We start from the raw sequence: 19064 nt of genomic DNA on the forward strand, positions 1-19064 counted from the left end.
ACAAGCCCTCATATGGGCCTGTGGAGGGACATATAAAAGAGTTATGATTTTTAGAAGGCGAGGAGTAAAAAACGAAAATGCAAAAATAAAATTGGCCTGGTCCTTAAGGGGTTAAAGGTTACCTGCCATGTTAAAAATAGTGTCCAATCCACAGAAATCCTGTTATAGATCAGGACGAGCTGAGCAGATTTATATATAGTTTTGTGGGAAAAGTTCCAGGATAATTAGTAATTTTTGTTCATGCAAACCTCTGCTTATATTTGGCCAAATAGTCAAGTAGGCGGTCCTCTTAATGATTGACAGCTAACTGTGCATATAAGTGTACAAATGAAGAGAACTCTCAACCAATGAGTAGGACCCCCACAAGTTATCCCGTAACTTTTCCCACAAAGTTATATATCAATCTGCTCAGTTCATGGGGCAGGTTCCCTTTTACACTCTGTATACTTCCCTCAGCTGATTACTCATTAATTATAGTTGTATCCAGTTTAGGCATAGTGCACTGTGAACTAAACAGCTTGGACTCCAGATTGATACATTTATCCTGCACTGATATCCTGCACACCCGCAGACACAGCGCCACGGCAGCAACGGACGCCGCCCCCCACCACATCAGTGTGAAAGATTTGTAAATTACTTCTATTAAAAAATCTTAATCCTTCCTGTACTTATTAGCTGCTGATCAGCAGCTAATAAGTACTGGAAGGATTAAGATTTTTTAATAGAAGTAATTTACAAATCTGTTTAACTTTCTGACACCATTTGATTTTAAAAAAAAGTTTTCCACCAGAATACCCCTTTAAGATTGTTGACAAATGTTGAAGACAATGGTCTGGATTTATATAGACACAACATTGCCAGGATTGTTTTTTATTGATTATCCTATAACTGCTAATCTTTTGGGTTATATTTTGACAAACAAAAGTCAACTGGGTGAATCAATTTTGGGCTTGAATGGATTAGGGACATAGTCTACCTGCCTATTGTCAATATCTAGTATGCCCAGTATGGACAGGTGGTAAGCCCAGTATAGACAGGTAGAATGTCCAGTATGGACAGGTGGTATACCCAGTATAGACAGGTAGAATGTCCAGTATGGACAGGTGGTAAGCCCAGTATAGACAGGTAGAATGTCCAGTATGGACAGGTGGTATGCCCAGTATAGACAGGTAGAATGTCCAGTATGGACAGGTGGTAAGCCCAGTATAGACAGGTAGAATGTCCAGTATGGACAGGTGGTAAGCCCAGTATAGACAGGTAGAATGTCCTGTATGGACAGGTGGTATACCCAGTATAGACAGGTAAAATGTCCAGTATGGACAGGTGGTAAGCCCAATATAGACAGGTAGAATGTCCAGTATGGATAGGTGTTAAGCCCAGTATAGACAGGTAGAATGTCCAGTATGGACAGGTGGTATACCCAGTATAGACTGGTAGAATGTCCAGTATGGATAGGTGGTAAGCCCAATATAGACAGGTAGAATGTCCAGTATGGATAGGTGTTAAGCCCAGTATAGACAGGTAGAATGTCCAGTATGGACAGGTGGTATACCCAGTATAGGCAGGTAGAATGTCCATTATGGACAGGTGGTATGCCCAGTATAGACAGGTAGAATGTCCAGTATGGATAGGTGGTATGCCCAGTATAGACAGGTAGAATGTCCAGTATGGATATTTGGATAGGTAGTATGTTACGTACGGGTTGTAGTATGACCAATATTGATATATAGTAAATTTTGCAATCAAGAACCTTGTTAGACATCAGGGCTAGGCTGTTCAGAGCTTATTCTTTAATTTTTAACTGGAAACATAGCAGCCAGTGCTGCTAACATAACGACTTGGAGTGATTGGAGCCCAGTTTGCCACAATGCGACCACGAAAGAGCAGGTTGGATGGACTGAGCTTTGGGAGTAGAGGTATATTATGAAGGAGATGTTAGTGTCCTTTCCGTAAGATTTGCTCCTGGTACAGACAATGCAGTGTTTAGTCATGGTACATCATTTTTGGGGTCGGTTTCGTCTGATAGGTCTTCAATCCTGCAGACAGTGTTTTGTCAGCACCATGTTTTCCCTGACTACTACAATCTATGCTTCCCTGTCAGGACAGATGTTCTGCAGAAAGATCTTGTTTTAGTTACTGACAGTGTGAAGAGAAAGGACCTGTCAGACCACTCCAGCTGCAGAGCCCTAGTGAATGCTATATGGAGATCCAGTATTACCTACCATACACCAGTCCACTCTCATACACCTACTTCTTGCTAATTTACTGAACATGTTACTTGGAAGGTAGTGAGGGGTGGGGTGGGGGGTTGTTGTTGCTGTCAGTAACCATGGATGTGCTTAAAATGCATAGAAGCAGTTTTTTACAAATCTGCTTCATTTTGTTTAATTCTGAGGCACTGGAGCAATAAAACTGGCAGCCTTGGGCTACATATCCTTGTACCCCACGTATATAAAGCAAGTTATCTCAGAGGGTGGCTTGAGATCCTGCCCCCACCCCCTCCCTGTTATTATCATATCTGGCAGACCAGTTTTTGGGGGCCCTTAGATACAATGGTCCAGGTGTACTTACTGTATACCGGCGTCGATGATGTCACATGATGAAACTGTCAATGGGGAGATTTATTAAAACCTGTGCAGAGAAAAAGTTGAACAGTTGCCCATAACAACCAATCAGATTGCTTTTTAATTTTAGAAAAGTCCTCTGAAAAATAAAAGAAGCAATCTGATTGGTTGCTATGGGCAACTGCTCCACTTTTCCGTTGCACAGGCTTTGATAAATCTCCTCCACTGAGCTCACTGTTTAGTGGTATCTACTTCTGGTTATAAAAGTTCTCTAGATTAGACATTTGCTTTATAGGGGGTCACACTATACAGTGTTCAGAAAAAGTCAGCACTGGACATCATCTGCTTCTGCAAGTCACCAGAAGGCCAAACCGGAAATGAAGTCCAAATGCATGTAGTAAGATCACAGCAAAACAACAGAATATTCAGAGCAGCTCTGGACATACCCTTTAAATGTGTTTCTGTGCTGAATTCACTGCAGCCATGACATAATGTAAGCCTGGCATCTTTAAAGGGGTACTCCGGAGAAAAACACACTTCCTCTGGAGCATACAACAGCTGATAAGTACTGGAAGGATTAACATTTTTTAAATAGAAGTAATTTACAAACCTGTTCTACTTCCTGGCACCAGTTGATTTCGATTTTTTTATTCCACCAAAGTACCCCTTTAAGACTTGCTGCCTAAACTGAATATAATACATATGTCCAGACCCCTAGACTAGTATTCAGAAGATTTATTTATTCACATTAGAGCTTACAATCATAACATTTATTTACAGAGCGTAGACACCATTGGTACTAATACTACTAATACTTCCACGGGTGTATACACTATTTATATTTTTGCAGCCCAGGCTCCCATCTATTATAAACATGTGTTATACCGAGCAGTTGTCCTAGACCCATGCCAGAAATAACATGAAATATTGTGAAGAGTATATTTATTGGCTGGAAAATGGTGCACAGATTGTTTTATTTTTACATAATGTATAAAAAAATAAATCACTTTAAAATAAAACACAAAAACATAGAATTATGTGGTGGACAACACCCACAGGACCATCCAGCATGTCCATTTCTTACCTGGCCTAAAACCTCAGACCTTGTTTTATGAGCTGTTTAGTTCCAATAGTCTGCTTCTGGTGCAGGGTTTTCATGTTTGTTAGTTTTTATGGAATATTAGACATTTCTGCAAATAAGAAAGACAACAAGTAGAATAAAAATGTAACAGGGAAATTTTGTATAACTGATGACTATGTATGTAATGTATGTAAGTTATGTGTAATAATGTGAAATAAAACTGGGAAAAAGTATTGAACACATGAAGAAAGGGAGGTGCAAAAAGGCATGGAAAGCCAAGACAAGAGATGATATCTATCAGATATAAAAAAGCAATCCAGCACCTTGTCAGTGCAAGTAAATATCAGCTGGTTTAGTCCTAACTGGAAAAGGTCTAATTTTCAAGGTGTCACACAAGAAACATCTCATGATTGGTAAAAAGCAAAGAGCTGTCTCAAGACCTTCTCAACCTTATTGTTGCAAAATGTAACAATGGCGTTACAGGTACATTTCTAAGTTTCTGAATGTCCCAGTGAGAACTGGAACATTTCACTTCACTTCTTTTAACTTAAATTTGCCTCAACCAGGATATCGCAAGATATCGGAATGAGGAGTGAAAGGAATAATCAAAGAGTTGTCCAAGGACCACAAGTGGAGAGCTTCAAAAAGACCTGGAATTGGTAGGTACTGTTATCTCAAAGAAACAGTATTAAGTGAGAAAAATGGTGGCGTGATCAATACTTATTTCACCCGCTGGAGGCAAGATATGCTATAGCATGATTAGTTAGGCTAGGTTCAGACTACGGAATTTCCGCCTGCAATTCCGCTTTGAAATTGCAGGCAGAAATTCCGCTTGCTAAAATGTACTGTACAGTGAATGGTTTTCCGTTCACAAATTCACACTTCGGAATTTGTGAAGCGGAATTTGTGAACGGAAAATCCGCTTGGAAATTTCCGCCTGAAGAATGGCATTGCTCTTTCGAGTCTATTGGAGACTGCAGTGTCCGCGCGGTCCTAGTGCCGACTGATTCAGTCAGCACTGGTCGCACTCGGAATCTCCGGGCAGAAATTTTCTGCCCGGAGATTCCGTAGTCTGAACCTAGCCTAAGAGTCCAGCTTCTAAGAAACTTCTTAAGTACAAGTATTGGGACTATGCTGTAGCTTGATATCCCTAACCCACTAAGGCTCCTTTCACTCTATCTGTTGCTCCGTTTTAAAGACCCGTTATAATGTCCCGTAAAGAAAACCATTAAAAGCGGCCCTTAAACGGACGAAACAAAATCCCATTCAAGTCTATGGGATTTTTTGATTATCCGTTATCACCTATTATAGCTCGTTATGAATAATGGACATTATTTGTGACGGGAGGAAAAATTTTAGGTGCACTCATTTTTTTGGCTCGAAAATTTCGCTGTGTAAACAGTGCAGCAGAATCCTGTAGAATTCAATGGGACTCTGCTGCAGCAGAATTCACCCAGTATGAACTCTACTTTACACACACTGATAAGAGAAAGGGAGGACAAGATTCACATACTACAGGTATATGGAATAGTTTGGAATATCTGATAATTCTGCAATTCGTAGGAAATGTTGGCTGATCAGAATTTTACTATATGCTGAAGTCATATAACAAGACCATAGATGTGCAGAGCAGATACAGTAAAACAGTCTGGTTTTGTTTTGTTTGTTTGTTTGTTTTTAAAGGCCGTGGGAGGGGGGGGGGGTTGTTACAGAAAAATCACTCACTAATTAATCTGCATGTTTCTGGTTGGCTGATCCCAGCATTGTACATGCAATGTATATGACACTTCCAATTTAAAAGAAAACAAATACTTTAGTTATTATTATTACTTTTGTCCCTCAGAAGAAGATATAGGGTGATGATCAGCAAGATAAGTGGGTTCCATATGATGGATTTTCACATTTTAACTCAGCAAGTGTAAGTTAATTTTGCAAAGTAATATATGACACATGCATTTGAAGGTTGCAGGCAGGAGGAATAAAAAATCCTTGACAAGGGATAAAAAAAAAAAATTAAGAATGTACATGTTAATAGGAGAAAAGTTGCATTCCCTAAACCTATACCCCTAGGCACAGGCCTAGACTGCCTAGTTATAAATCAACCAGTGCACCGCAGGGGATGACATCAATCCTATAGCCTCCAGGGTCAAATACCCACATGACCTATAAAGGGGATGAGCTGTATTGTCAGATTGCTTCCAGGAAAATAAAGCAGGATCTCAGGACTGATCACTGCAAGAAGAAAAATACCATATATTACAGAAAGTTAATACATATAGGATGTTTTGGATTGTGTCACAGCTACATTTTGTCACTTTTTAGTAGTAGTTGATCATTCTAGTCTAATACCAAATATCAGAGAGTGATGCATGACAAATTACATTGCTGCATTTTATCTAGTGACTGTTGCACAAAGTTGCAGTAAGGCACTGTCACACCCATTGTTGCGGTGAGGTCCCAGGCCGTCACTTACCTCCTCCTTCTTCTGTCCCCTCCATGTTTTCACACCGCCGGCACGCGAGTCCCTGCCTCCTAGGGCGCACACATGCCGGAACTCTGAGATTTAAAGGGCCAATGGGCCCTTAATTAGTGTTTGCACCTGTCCCTTCTCTATAAGTATGGGCACCTTCCTCTGCCTCTTTCCGGATCTTTGTGTGCCCAGTGCCTTAGTGAGAGGGTTTATTGTGTTTTGCCTTGCCGTGTTCCTGACCTACCTGCTCTGTGACCTGACTTTGTTCCTGTTCCGCCTGCCTACTGACCTCTTGCTACATCCCTGTTCTCGCTACCGTGCTGCCTGCCCTGACCTTCTGCTATCCTGACTACGAGTTGCCTTATCCCTCCATTACCACGTTTTCTCCTCAGCAGCCTGAGTGGACGAGTCATTTCTACCTTTTACTTTACAGGTGAATGCAATCTATTGTTCAATGTTATCAGCTATTTTGTTACTGGGGATTAGGATGATCTTCACTGAGATGCCTGAAAGGAACTTCAGTTGTCCCTAAAAAAAAAGTTCTCTATCCGGTTTATTTGCTAGCTGCCTTTAAAGGGGTTGTCCAATCATTAACACTTATACCCTATCCAGAGAATAAGTGTATGATAGCGGGGTCTGACTGCTAAGATCCCCTGCAATCTCGAAACAGGGACATATACACTGCTGCACATGATATAGAGCTGAAAGCTTTGATAAAGCAGTTTGTTGTGACAATATTGTTTGTAGGGGCTTTTCTCATTGGACATTTTTTCATAATGTGTCACTGCTGTATAATCGGAACTGATAATAGTAAAGCATGAGTTATAACATTGTTACAGGTAAAAACCACATGTTTCTTCTGTATTTTGGCTCTTGATTTGAAGATGACTAAGAAGAAGAAGATTTGATTTACAAGACTCCTTATATTATTCCTCACGGGTCACTGAAGTTACAATATTAATTCCAGGACAACCATTGTATGTTGAGACCATAACTCTATGGAAACCTGGTAATTGGTTCTGAAGCCCCAAAATGTCATCCAAATATAGGAAAAAGTGAGGATTAAAGAAAAATAAGTAGAAAACTAAAACAGATAAAGCAAGTCCTTACATATAAATGTAAGAAAGATCTGATGGGAGCTGTGATCACTGTCTATGTAGAGGACAGGAGCTTCTTCAGGGTCCTGTACAGTACACGCAATGTCCGAAAAAAGTTAAATGGAGCCCCCCCCCCACCTGGTGTCTAAAGGAGCAGATAAAGAGGAGTATAGAACATGTAGTACCACCCTGTACTGTAGGGGGCACTACCAGACAACCAGTCAGTGCATGCACTTCAGTAATACAGGTGTTTAACCAGTGAATTCCCATTCTGATTGGTCAGTTCTTCCAGCCATTGACACGTTTCGCAGTTCTGGACTGTCTGTAGCATTGTATGTGGTGAGTATGGTTCAAAGATACAATGGTTCAGAAAAGACCAATGAATGTAAAAAATATTGTAACCTGAGGCCATTGGAAGTTGAAGAAACACTGTATATGATGTGCTGATTTATTTTCTAGCATACCGTATGTAGCATAGATTTCCTACTTAAAGGAGTACTGCAGCTGTATATAACTTATCCCCTTTTCCGCAGGACCACCCGCGATCTCCCACACTGGGACCCAGCACTGCCGTGGCTCTGCGTGGCTAGTGCTCTTGTGGTCAAGATATACACGCCCCCTCCATTCAGCTCTATGGAAGAGATGCCACGATCGACACGCCTCCTGCACGGGGAGAGCCGTGGCAGAGCTGGGGCCCCATACAGGAGATCCCCAGTCGGTCAAACACTTATCCCCTATTCTGCAGATAGGGGATGAGTTATATGCAGCTGCAGATCTCCTTTAACATTGTTATATTATGGCCCATAGGGCATGCCTTTTCCATTGTAAATAAGAAGTCAGGTTAGCCAGATATATCTATACATATATGTATGTAGACAGGGCTGAGATTTGCCTTAAATGGGCACTCTCTTTAAAACTAGTTTTTGCTATTGCACTTATAGTAAATAAAAAATATTTCTAATGTACTTTGTTTAAAAAAAATAAGTTTTCTATGTTTTATTTGTACTTAAAAAAAGCTCAAGAGCACATTTTCCCCCATCTTATACACAGACTTTGGACCGAAGCCCAAACACAGGAAGTGCAGCCTGGAGTGCTGAGGGGTGTGTCCAACCAACAGCATATGGCAGTTAAGTGTGAGAGGAGCTATGATTGGATGAGGCTGGACACACCCTCCTCAGCACTCCAGGCTGCACTTTCTGTGTTTGGACTTCGGTCCAAAGTCTGTGTATGAGTTGGGGGAAAATGTGCTCTTGAGCTTTTTTAAGCACAAACAAAACATAGAAAACTTCATTTTTTTTAAACAAAGTATATTGGAAATATTTTTTATTTACCATAAGGAGTGCAATAGCAAATATTAGTTTTAATGATAGTTACCCTTTAAAGTCTACCTGTCATTAAAATAAATAAAAAGAAGAACCGACCAATCAAAATGGGCATTCACTGGTAAAACCCCTGTATTACTGAAGCGTATGCACTGACTGGTGTCTGGTAGCGCCCCCTACAGTACAGGGAGGTATTAGATGTTCTGTACACTTTACCTGTACCAGGATTAGCTGCTCCTTTGGACACCAGGTGAGGGCGACTCCATTACTTTTTTTACTTACAGGACCATGAAGAAGCTCCTGTCCTCTACATAGACCAGTGTTTCCCAAGCAGGGTGGCCCCAGCTGTTGCAAAACTACAACTCCCAGCATGCCTTAGGCTGTCCGGGCATGCTGGGAGTTGTAGTGTTGCAACAGCTGGAGGCTCCCTACTTGGGAAACACTGACACAGACAGTGATTTACAGCTCCCAGCAGATCTTTCTTACTTTTATATGTAAGGACTTTCTTTATCTATATTAGTTATCTACTTATTTTTCTTTAATTCTCACTTTTTTCCTATTTTTGGATGACATTTTGGTGCCTTTAGTACCAATTACCAGGTTTCCATAGAGTTCTGGTCTCAACATACAATGGTTTCAACATACAATGGTCGTCCCAGAACCAATTAATATTGTAACTTGAGGGACCACTGTACTAGATGGCATTTGGGGGAAGAAGGGGTATTTGGTTTGCATGGGGCCATGTGATCAGAAAAAAAAACAGTAACATGGTCACTGTAAGGAAGGAGTTACACTATGCACTGAGCTACTGAGCTACTACTGTAGTTCTAGTTAACCTTTAAGCGCATAGAGTGAGTTAGAACATCCTTCTCCAATCTCTGGGCATACAAGCTAAGCAAATGCACAGGGATGAATTCACCTAATGGAGGCCAAAAGAGAGTCCTTGCAGCCTCCATCAGGTCTATACATTTTAGTATACCCCCCACTCCAAAAATAAAACTTATTAATAATGATATTAAGAATATAAAAAATGATGCTATTCTATAGAAAGTTGTACAGTAAAAAAAAGTAATAAAAAAAAAAACCTGTGAGCATGGTCTAATATAGATGTAGCTTTGTAGCCGCTTTAGCTTTTCCTGAGACAGTGTTCCAAACACCCTGAATAGACACAGTGTTGAATAAACGCTGTAAAACATGTGGACCAAGCTTCATCCATTAGGTGATAATAAATCATTTAGAGCGGAATAAGATGCCTGGAGAGAAAGTTAATATGTTAATCGGTGAAGATATGATACTTTGTCCACATACAGATATTGGTGGTTCACAAGGACATTGGAGGAACGTGCTGTCCCTAATTCTAGCCGCATGAAATTCCTTCCTCAAAACCAGGCAGAAAAATTTCTCCAGATGCTGCTTACTATTATTTTGGGACAATATTAGATATGGGAAGTGACAAAGAACAATAGGCAGGGCAGGTGCCAAATAGTGTTACACCTTTCCAGATCCCTGCCAGGAGACTGTGGGCAGAAATGATGATGGTGTGAGGTGGGATGAACCTGGATGGATGCCAGAACAGATGCCTTAGAAATAAAATGACAACCTTGAAATATTTCAGTCGTGACTTGTAAACATTGACCCAGAAGACCACAAAGTATAATGAAGGGGCAGCGTGCCACATGCCAAAATACAGACAGATAGTGTCTGTGCAGTCATACCTGTATGTGTGTCCATCCTCTGTACATCACATGTATGTCTACAGCTTCTTTCCAATGACTTCAGATCATTTCTGGTTAAATATAACATCTAATGTGTTTTATGACTAAATTCAGACTGATGGTCACATTCTTGTAAATCTTGTAAGAAAAGGATAGGGGGGAATTTATCAAGGGTGATGAAGGTGAACAATTTTTCTACACCTTTACTTTTTGTGGTGGAAATTGTGTACATGCGCTAAATGGTTGTATGGCATGTGATAAATATGGTGCTGGTACACATTTAAAAAAAATAATTATTACACTTTATTACACCACTTTGCATGGTTTTAACACATTGCTATGTTGTCTGTGTCTTTTTTATAAATGCTGTCATAGCCAGTTTTTTAAGCCAGGTCTTGGCTAGTGTAGATTTGTGACAAATTGAGGGCACACATGATAAATTCACAACTATTGCAGAAGAGCAACTTGATTTTGACATACCTACACAATCATGAGAAAATCGCCTACTTGAAAACTTGTACAAAAAAAAAACTTAAAAAAAAAGTAACTGTGGCAAATTTAGAGCAAAAATATAGTCTACCTTGAAAGAAAGAAAGAGAGAAAGAAAGAAAATAGATAGATAGATGTGAGAAAGGATACATATAGGATACAAATATATATTATGATAGAGAGAGAGAGTGAGTTATGAAGGAGGAGGTAGATAGTTATTAAATAGATAGATAATAGATAGATGATAGATAGATAGATAGATAGATAGATAGATAGATAGATAGATGATTGATAGATAGATGATTGATAGATAGATATGAAGGAGGAGGTAGAAAGTTGTGAAGTAGATAGATAGATAGATATTACTTTGATAAAAAATAATGAGAAGATAACCATTTGAAATATGTAAATGTCAGAAAGACCGATATGAGATACATAGATAGATAGATAGATAGATATGAGAGAGATAGATATGAGATAGATAGATATGAGAGAGATCGATAGATAGATAGATAGATAATAGATGGAGAGAGATAGATAGATATGAGAGACATAGAGAGAGAGAGAGAGATGGATAGATAAATAGATAGTACTTTGATTAATAGAATGACAAGAGAACCATTTGTAATAAGTAAATGTCAGAAAGACAGATATCAGATAGATAGATTTGAGATAGATAGATATGAGATAGAGGGACATGAGATAGATAGATATGAGATAGATAGATTGATATGAGATAGATAGATAGATATGAGATAGATAGATAGATAGATATGAGATAGATAGATGGATATGAGATAGATAGATAGATAGATAGATAGATAGATAGATTTGAGATAGATAGATATGAGATAGATAGATTATGAGATAGATAGATAGATATTAGATAGATAGGTATGAGATAGATAGATATGAGATAGATAGATAGATAGATATGGGATAGATAGATAGATATGAGATAGATAGATATGAGATAGATAGATAGATAGATATGAGATAGATAGATAGATATGAGATAGATAGATATTAGATAGATAGGTATGAGATAGATAGATATGAGATAGATAGATAGATAGAAATAAATAGATAGATAAGAGAGACAGATAGAGAGAGATGGATAGATAAATAAATAGATAGTACTTTGATAAATAGAATGACAAGAGAACCATTTGTAATAAGTAAATGTCAGAAAGACAGATATTCCATAGATAGATAGGAGAGAGATGGATGGGGGAGATTTATCAAAACCTGTGTAAATAAAAAGATGACCATTTGCCCATAGCAACCAATCAAATTGCTTCTTTAATTATTAAAAGGACCTCTGAAAAATAACTAAGCAATCTGATCTATCAACTTCATAACTATCTACCTCCAATCTATCTATCTAACCGCGGTGAAAGTCTCTATGCCCTGGACAGACCCATCCCCCTTGTGATGCTCTTCCTTGGTGTATTTTCCCTCTTGTGAGAAACCGTATGCAGCCATACACACTGGGGTGTCCGCCGCGCGTCTCTGCCCCTTGTTTTGGAGAGCTTGGTACACACAGGCGTATGTTTCCAGTGTACACAGCAGCACATGCCCCTGGTACTACCACTTTTCTTGGCTTGTACAGCCCCTCTGGGTGCTACTAGTGACTGCAGCATTGCTCTCAGCACAAATACTGCGCAAAACTGGGAAGTGTAATTCTACTTTTTCTTTAATTAAGCCCTTACAAATAATTAAGCAGATTCCATGGACGAATGCATAATAGAAATAAAAAGAGTAAAAAAGTAGAAAGAAGGAAAAGGAAAAAGTCCTTAGATGTAGCCGAGCTGAATTTTTCAGGAACAGTTTCCTACATTTTACCTGCAGTCTTATGGCAAACGAAACATGAGGAATGCCGAATACTATTAAGGAAGACACCGTGAGATGTAGAAAGTGATCGACTCAGCTCTGCTACATCTGTAACCGTTTAAATTTGTTTAGTAACCACTTCTCTGTCGTCTTATTTATTTTATACAGTTTCATTTTTGTTTGTGTTGTGTTTAATTTTTTATGCAACCGTTATCACAACGGAAGAAAAACCGCAGCAATGAATGACAGTACACAGAATTGTAGTATACAGATACGAGCTCCGGATGTGACTGTATAATTTTCTGCTGCTGTACTGTGGACATTCGTTAGAATCCTAATGTTTTATAGATATAGTTTAGAATATAAAATGCTATATTAAGTTATACAGTATAATATAACACAAAGTATCATACACTATAACATAATATAATAAAACAATGTAAAAACATTACAGAATAAAATATATATGAATACAACAATATCACGTAAACTCATAACATCCTACAATATAATATCATTAATTTAGCATAAGTAATTTTCACCATTATCTTATCGTAATGTAATGTTCCCCAAATTGTGGCTATCCAGCTCCACAAATCCTAGCATTCGTCTATCCGGGTACGATGGGAGTTGTAGCTTTGCAACATCTACAAAGTCAAAAAGGGGGAACACTGCCTCATGTAAACTTTTAGCACAGGGCTGGAGAAATGAATTCTTCACATTTAGATTTGTCTAGTAAAAATTGTTATGTTTCTGTATAAAACTTTGTAAAAAAAAAAAAAACAACTCTTTAAAAACTTTCATACTGTTTGTGTGGTCATAATTATGCTGTGTTTTTGTAATGCTAAGCAAATAGTTTACCAATAATTAGGAATTTATTTTTATACATTTATTTATAATATCATGATATTATAATTATTTTAGTTTTTACCTTCCTAACAAGTATTATTATTAGATCTATGTTGTTGTTTTCGTTACTATTATTTCTTATGATTTTTAAAGTAAATACATCTGATATGTTGTACTTCCCATGAGGGATTTGTTGTCAATGAAGTTTTTGTTTTTCCTGTACATCTGATCATAGGGTTAGTTCACACTCCATATCCATGAGGTGTGATCACTGTGGATTCCTTAGTTGAAGCCGTGCAGTAAACTGTACAGCAGTCTTCCCCCAACCTGTGGTTCTCTAGCTGCTGCAAAACTACAACTCCCATCATGGAGGCATTGTGGGATATATGATTTTGCAACAGCTTGAGAACCACAGGTTGGGGAACACTGCACTACAGCTTATCTTAAGTTCATCCCTAACACACATCTAACTTATTTAATCTAAACAATGTCAAATAAATAAACAAACAAATGTAAGTCCAAAACTTCAGTTTTAAAAATATCTTATTTTATACCTATTATAAAGTGATAATACATGTGTGCACTGTGCTGCTAATACTACCCATCTATCTATCAATCTATCTCATATCTAGAAAGAGATCAACTCAGCTCTGCTACATCTGTAACCGTTTAAATTCGTTTAGTAACCGTCCCTCCGTTGCCTTTATTTATTTATTTTATACAGTTTGATTTTTGTTTGTGTTGTGTTTAAGTTTTTATAGCAAACGTTATCACAATGGAAGAAAAACTACATAACATCCTACAATATAATAGCATGAATTTAGCATAAGTAATTTCAACCATTATCTTATTGCAATGTTCCCCAAGTTGTGGCTCTCCAGCTGTTGCAGGACTTTAAAAACCCAGACTTCATCTATCTGGGCACGATGGGAGTTGTAGTTTTGCAACATCTGCAAAGTAAAAAAGGGGTAACACTGCCTCATGAGATCCGTGTATGTAAACGTTTAGCACAGGGTTGAAGAAATTAATTCTTTCACATTTGGATTGTTCTAGAAAATTGTTATGTTTCTGTATAAAACTTTGTAAGAATTTTTTTTGCACTTCTATACTATATTTGTGAGGTCATAATTATGCTGTGTTTTTGTAATGCTAAACAAATAGTTTACCAATAATTAGGACTATATTTTTATACATTTATTTATATTATCATATTATAATTATTTTAGTATTTACCTCTCTAGCAAGTATTATTATTAGATCTATGTTGTTGTTTTCGTTACTAATATTTATTATGATTTTTTAAGTAAATACATCTGATACATTGTACTTCCAATGAGGGATTATATCATTGCTTTGTTGTCTATGAAGTTTTTGTTTTTCCTGTACATCTGATCATAGGGTTAGTTCACACTCCATATCCATGAGGTGTGATCACTGTGGATTCCTTAGTTGAAGCCGTGCAGTAAACTGTACAGCAGTCTTCCCCCAACCTGTGGTTCTGTAGCTGCTGCCTGCAAAACTACAACCCCCATCATGGAGGCATTGTGGGATATATGATTTTGCAACAGCTTGAGAACCACAGGTTGGGGAACACTGCACTACAGCTTATCTTACGTTTATCCCTAACACACATCTAACTTATTTAACTTAAACAATGTCAAATAAATAAACAAACAAATGTAAGTCCAAAACTTCAGATATAAAAATATCTTACTTTATACCTATTATAAAGTGATAATACATGTGTGCACTGTGCTGCTAATACTACCCATCTATCTACCAATCTATCTCATATCTAGAAAGAGATCAACTCAGCTCTGCTACATCTGTAACCGTTTAAATTCGTTTAGTAACCGTCCCTCCGTTGCCTTTATTTATTTTATACAGTTTGATTTTTGTTTGTGTTGTGTTTAATTTTTATTGCAACCGTCTTCAGCTGTTGCAAAACTACAACTCCTATCATGGAGGCATTGTGGGATATATGGTTTTGCAACAGCTTGAGAACCACAGGTTGGGGAACACTGCACTACAGCTTATCTTATGTTTGTTCATCCCTGATACACACATCTAACCTGCACTGCTCAAAAAGGGAACACTAAGATAACGCATCCTTGATCTGAAGGAATAAACTAATCGTATGAAATACTTTCGTCTTTACATAACTGAATGTGCTGACAACAAAATCACACAAAAATTATCAATGTAAATCAAATTTATCAACCCATGGAGGTCTGGATATGGAGTCACACTCAAAATCAAAGTGGAAAACCACACGACAGGCTGATCCAACTTTGATGTAATGTCCTTAAAACAAGTCACAATGAGGGTCAGTAGTGTGTGTGGCCTCCACGTGCCCGTATGACCTCCCTACAACACCTGGGCATGCTCCTGATGAGGTGGCGGATGGTCTCCTGAGGGATGTCCTCCCAGACTTGGACTAAAGCATCCGCCAACTCCTGGACAGTCTTTGGTACAACGTGGCGTTGGTGGATGGAGCGAGACATGATGTCCCAGATATGCTCAATCAGATTCAGGTCTGGGGAACGGGCGGGCCAGTCCAAAGCATCAATGCCTTCCTCTTGTAGGAACTGCTGACACACTCCAGCCACATGAGGTCTAGCATTGTCTTGCATTAGGAGCCAACCACACCAGCATATGGTCTCACAAGGGGTCTGAGGATCTCATCTTGGTACCTAATGGCAGTCAGGCTACCTCTGGCAAGTACATGGAGGGCTGTGCGGTCCCCCAAAGAAATGCCACCCCACACCATTACTGACCCACTGCCAAACTGGTCATGCTGGAGGATGTTGCAGGCAGCAGAACGTTCTCCATGGCATCTCCAAACTCTGTCACAGGGCGCCAGTGATGGATTTGCCAATCTTGGTGTTCTCTGTCAAATGTAGTGTTGCTCGCGAATATTCGCAATTCGAATATTATTCGCGAATATCGCATATTCGCGAATATAGCGCTATATATTCGTAATTACGAATATTCGTTTTTGTTTTTTTTTTTTGTTTTTTTTTTTTTGTTTTTTTTTTCTTCACAGTACACATCACAGTGATCACCCCTCTCTGCTTCCAGCTTGTGTGGTGTAAAGAAGGCTGTAATACAACTGTGTGAGACTGGCATACAAAAATTCGCACACGCGAATATTCGCATATGTTAATTTTCGCATATGCGCATTTTCACGCAAATGTTAATCTTGCATATGCTAATATTCACATATGCTAATTTTCGCATACGAGAATATTCGCATATGCGAAAATAAAACGAGAATATAACTAATATGCGAATATTCGCGAATATAAGACGAATATTCGTCCATATATTCGCGAATATTCGCGAATTCGAATATGGCCTATGCCGCTCAACACTAGTCAAATGCCAAATGTCCCACATGGTGTAGGGCTGTAAGCACAACCCCCACCTTTGGATGTCGGGCCCTCATACCATCCTCATGAAGTTTGTTTCTGACCATTTGAGTGGACACATGCACATTTGTGGCTTGCTGGAGGTCATTTTGCAGGGTTCTGGCAGTACTCCTCCTGCTCCTCCTTTCACAAAGGCGGAGGTAGCGTTCCTGTTGCTGGGTTGTTGCCCTCCTACGGCCTCCTCCACATCTCCTGATATACTGGCCTGTCTCCTGGTAGCGCCTCCATGCTCTGGACACTACGCTGACAGACACAGCAAACCTTCTTGCCACAGCTCGCATTCATGTGCCATCCTGGATGAGCTGCACTACCTGAGCCACTTGTGCTGGTTGTAGACTCCGTCTCATTCTACCACTAGAGTGAACTGAGAAGTGGACTGTGGTCACTACCTGCAGAACCACTCCTTTATTGGGGGGTGTCTTGCTAATTGCCTATAATTTCCACCTGTTGTCTGTTCCATTTGCACAACAGCATGTGAAATTGATTGTCAATCAGTGTTCTTCCTGAGTGGACAGTGCGATTTCACAGAAGTGTGATTGACTTGGAGTTATATTGTGATGTTTAAGTGTTCCCTTTATTTTTTTGAGCAGTGTATATAACTAAAACAAAGTCAAATTAATAAATAAACAAATGTAAGTCCAAAACTTCAGTTATAGAGATATGTTTTTTATTTTACACCCGTTATAAAGTGATAATACATGTGTGCACTGTGCTGCCAATACTATCCAGCTATCATCTATTTATTTAAACTAATCTATCTATATAGCTGTCGCTCTCTTTCTTTCTTTCTTTCTCTCTTTCTTTCTCTTTATTTCTTTCTTTCTCTCTCTCTCCATCTATACATTAATCTATGTATTCCCATCATGCCATTGGGTGCTTAAAAGTTGTCCGGTTATGATGGGAGGAGTTGTTCTGCAACAGGTTGGAATACAGTAGTCTATCTAATCTAATACAGCACATTATACATTGTATCTATAGGAATATAACTGATATGATCCCACAATATGGAAAGATTCTGAGCCCGGTGATCTTATGATCCCAGCCCTCACCCAGCAGATAAAGGACCCTGATAGGCAGGGGTAGGTGTCCTCCTTATATAGACAGAATTACTAGCCTCAGTGGTCAGACGTGGCTACCAATTCCCTGGATGGTTACCATGTAACGCTTATTACTATTCCTACTACTGCTCCCGGTAACCCTTCTCCTCCCCCAAAACTGAACCCAGACAAGAAATAATGATGATGATGATTATGGTTTTCTGAGGCTTTGCTGCCCCCTCTGTGCAAAAGGTGGAATTACACCACCTCTTTATCTCGTGCATGGTCCTGCTTTATGGAGTAGTCATTACTAACTCGATATTAATAGAAGGAAATGTGTATATATAATGTATATATGCATCGTATAGATTGGATATAGGATAGGATTAGATAGATTTTAGATGGATGGATGGATGGATGGGCTGACAGACTGTGTGGATATATAGAGCCCCCAGATTGTTAGTGATCGGAGCACCAATAGAGTTTGGTCCAGGTTAATGGGCATCAGGACTTCAGTTCTTCTTTCCTGGGGCCCTGACAGGGATATTACCACTTGTTTTTTTTTTTATGATTTTATAATTTAAGAACAAAAATGTCTCTTGGACCCAGGAGAGAATGAATAGAAATAGTAAATCAGAACTCGATGCATCCATGGAATGAATTGGGCAGAATATTTACCAGTGTTCTCTCTCTAGCAAAACTAACTCCCAGTATGTTATGACAGCATTCGGGGGTCAAGGATTGCTGAGGGTTGTAGTACCCTGGTATACATAAAGTCAAGGACTGAGATCCTCGGACCCGGCAATGGTGTGTGCACATACATACTCATATATTATTTATTATTTTAGCTGTTATCTTGTCTGTACACAGAACAAGCCAGAGCTTGCAGATAGATAGCACAGAGCGCAGTACAACTTCTCTGCTTCTCTGTAAATAAAGGGCACAGAGCGCCGCATAACTTCTCCGCTTACTACTGCAGCAAGATAACACAAAGCGCAGCACAACCTATATTCTTACTATTCCTGCAGCTAGATTTCACAACTCCTGTCCATCCTTCTAGCTACCTATGTAACATAAAAGCGCAGCACAACTTCTCTCTTACTATCTGCATCTAACACAAAGCGCAGCACAACTTCTTCTATTCTGCATCTAACACAAGGCGGAGCACAACTTCTA

General features: G+C 39.0%; 1 protein-coding gene across 35 annotated transcripts in view; it reads left to right on the plus strand.

Annotated features, from left to right (window-relative positions):
- LOC130297737 (general transcription factor II-I repeat domain-containing protein 2-like) overlaps window positions 1–19064 on the plus strand; it is a 1987867-nt gene that overhangs the window by 1472658 nt on the left and 496145 nt on the right. Inside the window, exon 13 of one of the 35 annotated variants that reach the window (XM_056550573.1) lies at window positions 4212–4419. The exons of the other annotated variants lie outside the window; for them this stretch is intronic. The gene's annotated coding sequence lies outside the window, so the exon portion shown is untranslated. Of the gene's footprint in view, window positions 1–4211; window positions 4420–19064 lie in introns of those variants that run through there. 35 annotated transcript variants of the gene reach the window in all.

Source organism: Hyla sarda, chromosome 13, assembly GCF_029499605.1.
Source record: "Hyla sarda isolate aHylSar1 chromosome 13, aHylSar1.hap1, whole genome shotgun sequence".
In the NCBI taxonomy this organism is placed as follows: Eukaryota; Metazoa; Chordata; class Amphibia; order Anura; family Hylidae; genus Hyla; species Hyla sarda.